Source organism: Pygoscelis adeliae, unplaced genomic scaffold, assembly GCF_000699105.1.
Source record: "Pygoscelis adeliae isolate BGI_AS28 unplaced genomic scaffold, ASM69910v1 Scaffold183, whole genome shotgun sequence".
Classification (NCBI taxonomy): Eukaryota; Metazoa; Chordata; class Aves; order Sphenisciformes; family Spheniscidae; genus Pygoscelis; species Pygoscelis adeliae.
This window is the reverse complement of record NW_008824536.1, coordinates 2292721-2297687: the sequence shown is the minus strand read 5'-3', so window position 1 is coordinate 2297687 and position 4967 is coordinate 2292721.

Here is a 4967-nt window from a genome sequence, read left to right as displayed (position 1 = left end):
CTTCTCTCATTTTACATGTGAGGCAACTGAGATAAAGAAAATTAAACTGACCTATACAAAGTTACTCGATTATTGGCAGAGTTGAAAGCCCAGAGAGAAAATTATAGGTCCACGAAGAGAAACCTAAAACTTTGACGTGGTCAGGAGGGCAAGATTCTGCTGCAAGTCTTCTATTTGTGCTGCTGAAATATTTTCCTTAACATTAAAAATAAGAACAGGGATTGTAATATTTAAAGCTATGAAGTGGAAGGCAGTATACAAACTTATTTATGCAACAGTAGCCTTTCAAAAACCTTAAACTGAGTCTGACACTGAAAAAAATTTGCAAACTGTACCATAATTCTTGCCTCCCAGAGATAAAAGTATGTTCTGAACTTCAGCTTGGGCTCAGCAACCCCTCAATTTTCAGTTCTGAGCCAGGACCCTGATGGCAATGCAGCTGCTCAGGTCTCTAATAACCATCACTTCAATCACCATCAACAATGAATGTAAACTTTGGAATTGCCTTGAGCTATACAACTAATCTGAATTTTTTGTGCAGTTTGAAAAAGAGAGGATTAATACAAAACAATGTTAGAAAGAAAAATGTCTCGACTCTGAAATAACGATTTTTCTTACAGAACATAATGAAAAATTTCCACATGTAATATGAATTATTTTGACAGGCTGTGACGTTTGTGCTGGAAATATTACCAAAGGGACACTAGATGGGCTATACTTTGGTCCTCCTTTGAAGCCAATAGCTTCATATCCATCAACTTCAATCAGAACATTATGGCAAGTACCTTTTATAACTGCTTTTGTTCTGTTTTTTCTATATGGAAGATATGTTTATGCGGTTGCACTACCAGTTCATCTGTTTGTCTGTCTTTCCAATAAATTTTAAATGTATTTGCCAATTTTAATCCAATTTAACAGAGGGTACTTGACTCAAAGATACTAAATTACTACAAGTTTCATGAAAATAAGAATCTGGGTAGGAGACCCCAAGTCCTACTAAGGCAAATGCAGAGAGAGGCTGACCTTTAACCATTCTGCTTGGTCTGCCCAACAACCAAGAGGCAACAGTTTGCATATAGTAGCAAACTAACCATGAAACCCTGGGCTAATCACAGTATGTTCCATATTGTAAAACCTTAATTTTACAGCTAGAGATAAGGTGATGTAGGGAATGTAAAATGACTGACTAAAATCTCAGATTTTATCAGAAATCGGACTTGGCCCTTAGAGCTTTCTTTCAGTGGCAATATATTTACGCTGTATTTGATGGAGAACAAATACAAGTCTTCCCCCTCAAGACTTGGATCTCCTTTACTGACTTTCAAGGGGTTGCCCTCATGGAATATGTTTGCCCCATTGACAGTATTAAAAAGTTGCATTACTTGCCGACTCTTTTTTCATGATCTCTACATGTACAACTGCTGAGTAGTTAAGACAGTTCGATATGAACCAAAGAAATTAGTAAAGGATAAGCCCTCAATAGCCATTAAGAACAATAATCAAATGCAAATTCTTGGTTGAGAAATTCTTAAATTTCTTATTGGCGGGAGGGGGAATGTGCCGGATACAGGGTGACTCTGCTCATGCCTGGTTCTTGCATACTTTCCTGAGCGTCTCGTACTGGCTAATGATTGTTCTTCCTCGTTACTCTGGAAACAATGCAATACCAGGAACAGGCACAGGGCCAAACCCATCTCCACTCTCCAGAATCCCACTGAATAGTCACTACATTGAGAACATACAACAGATTAAACTGAAAAGAATAGACACTATACTGGGTTGTTATTTTGGAGATAGGCTACTGGGCTAGGTGGACCTTTGGTCTGAGCAGCATGGCCTTTCTTATATTCTCTGCTCTTATAAGCTGTTGAAACTTGATTAAAGGTCATATTTCATTCAGAAGCCTGTTTGACACATGCCAGCTCTCCAGGACCTGCAGCTAGGGTAGGATTACCTGTGATTTATGATGGCTCTGGAAGTTATAGCTGTATAAGCACAGAAGAACTGAAAGCATAAATATGCTGTTCAGAAAGTAAACCCCTCCCCCAAAAAAGAAAGGTAAAACTAAAACCTAAGAAATTCACTTTCTTTGAAGTATACTTTAGCTCTAGACTTGAGAGCTGTATGGAACTACCTACTACATGGTATAACATGCAGAATTTTCTACGTTAGTTTCTAGTTTGAGTGCAAACTCATAAAATTCTTGTTGGACACATTCTTGAATAGGATGCTGTACTATTCTGTAGCATCTGGAAACTATGTACTTGCTATAAGTATCTGCATGTGACAATGTTAAAACCACGTGAATGCATAAGATGTCTCATCTACATATGATAAAAGAGGGGATCAGATGAGATAATGCAAACTAGTTCATCAAAAGCATGGGTACCATTGTTGAAATCATCTGGCCTTGAATATTTGCATGTCTGTCATGGAAACACTTTATGGTCAAAATAGCGATATGCTATACACAGTAATCCTATCACATTATTATTTCTGAAAGTTGTTTTTTTTCCACTCTGAGACAGATAACCAGGATTTTCTGGATCTTAGATAATCAAGTATCTTCAATAATCGAGTCAACCCCTCCAGATTTTACTATGATAGGAGCCACATAAGGGCAAATTATGGGGGGTAAGATGTATTTTGTGGAGCTCAATCCTAAACGATTCATGTAAAAAGAACATTAAATGTAGTCAGTCAATAGTTCTATGAACAGAGCACTTGCAAGACTGTCCCTTATTTCTAACAGAAATATTTATATTAATTAGAATGAAACTATAAATACTATGACAAGAAGACTACCCACAATTGTATTCCCAAATGAAAATTAATCTGATGTGCTCTGCAGATAATGTTGTTGGACAAACTCATCATGATAACATCTGAGGAGGGAAATACTTGAATATTCACAATTTTTTTCACATGAGAGTCCTCCTAAGATGAGGCTGCAGTAGTCTTCAAAATAGAACTTTAACATTCTTTTTCTTCCTAAAACCTTAAAAAGACCCCAAACCAATGACAGAAGACAATACTAACCCCAATGTATTATCACTCCACTGATTTAAGAAATGAAACTTTTTTCAGTGTAATTTAAAGTGAAGTTTTATATGTGCTTGGTGTAAAGAGTTCCTACTGTTCTTCAAAGCTGTGATTTTCCTCTGTAAATTTGGTCTTCTCTGTCATCCCTTAGTTCCCCAGAATGCATAATCTGACGGTCCATTAGTTGTGTGAGGGAGAGAACCTGTTCCCTTCAGTGCCAAGGAGGGAATTAGAGTTCAGTGGGAATCTCATGCATGAGAGGCCCATCTGGGACTGGCTGATGAATGGCTGTAGTCAGACTTCAGTTACATTCTTTCAAGCAATTTTAGAATGGGAAACATTATCTGTGGGTTATATGGCTTTTGATTACATTAAAGCAATTATTTCCTGGCTCCTGTGAATCTTTGGAGATGGGGAAATGTTCAAAAAGGTCTGTGTAAAACAGATTGCTGGTTCCAGCTTCCAGTGGCAGGCAGAATACCAGAAATTGTTCTGCCAGAAGGGAAACTACCTAAAGTTACCTTCCCCTGGCTTTGCATCCTGTGTCTGGGTTTTTGTTCGCTGACGGGGATCGACCTCAACTAGTCTTTTCTTCAGTAGGTGCACCAACACGGTCTCCTTTTTTTTTTTTTTTCTGCTTTAATCCCTGTTCCCATTAAATGTGTGTGAATGTGATCTCATTTTCCTTGGTTGAAATTAGGAAATAAGGTTCCGATTTATTAAGGAAACGCATCCATCCACATGAACACAGTGTAGTTGTCTGCAAGTGATTTCCCTAGGAAACCGGGCTCAAAATGGTGACACTCCTGCTTTATCCTCTCTGCAAATTAACTCCATTCTATCTAGCCAACATCTTTCGGTGAGACCTTTTTGGGGAAAGATGCTTTGCCCCTATTGCTTTCAGCAGTAATGCTTATCCTAGGGATATTTCAAAACTGCTCACATTGAACTGCATGATGCAATTGATCATAAAAATTTGTAGTGAAGGGTACGTAGTTTACATAGGAAACTTAAAACTTTGTATTTCATTTCCTCAGTGAAAATAACTCCCTTTTATAATCTCAGTTATGTGATTCTTTGTTGTAATCTGTGTCTTCTGAGTTTGTAAATGAGTTTTCTTAAAATGAAGTATGTCAAAGTGGTGCGGCAGCACAGTGCCCACACTTTTTGCCAGCAGGCTCTGTCCCTCCAGTAGCGAGCCGTGCTGCACCCCACAGCCTGCCTGCTTGGCGGTACTAGCTCTCTCCTATACTTCATCGCTGTGGTGTTATTCACCTCACAGAAAGAATTGGTATGGCCGTGCTGAGGGCTCCTGAAGAGAAAGGTTGAGATACACTGAAAAGAGGAACTTTTTTTCTCCAGGGATATCAATCTGCTTTTGATTTTGTTTTACTTAGGAATATGTTTAGGTGCTTATTTAAATTAAGCTTTATACCATACTCATTTTCTTAAAGTCACTTTTGAAGACAGTACAATTTTACATTAATTTTATTAAGCTAGTGTAAGTCTCCTGTGACTACTTATTTCTCTTTAAGTAGCAAGGTACTGTAAAAGCAAGAAAACATTATGTTGCTCTTAGCTTAAACTCGTTTTTAGTTAACTTAAAGGTTGGCTTAAACAAAATAAGTACCCAAACCACCTCCTGGGTGAATTTAAGGTCACGTTTTGATTTAAACTGTTTACTTTGCCGCTGATGATGTTCAGGTTCATTTCCTGAACTACAAGCAGGAAGGTCAGAAGTGTTCCAGGGCGCACGCGGCCGCGAGCTGCGCTGCGCTCCGCTCCTACGGAGACCTTACGGTCGTGTTTGACTCCGGACGGGGAGCCCGAGGGCTCCTGGGCGGGGAGCAGGGCTTGCTTCTTGAGGCGGCGGCAGGACGGCGCCGCGGAACACGGGACGTTAGACGTCTTCCCTCCGTGCAGGG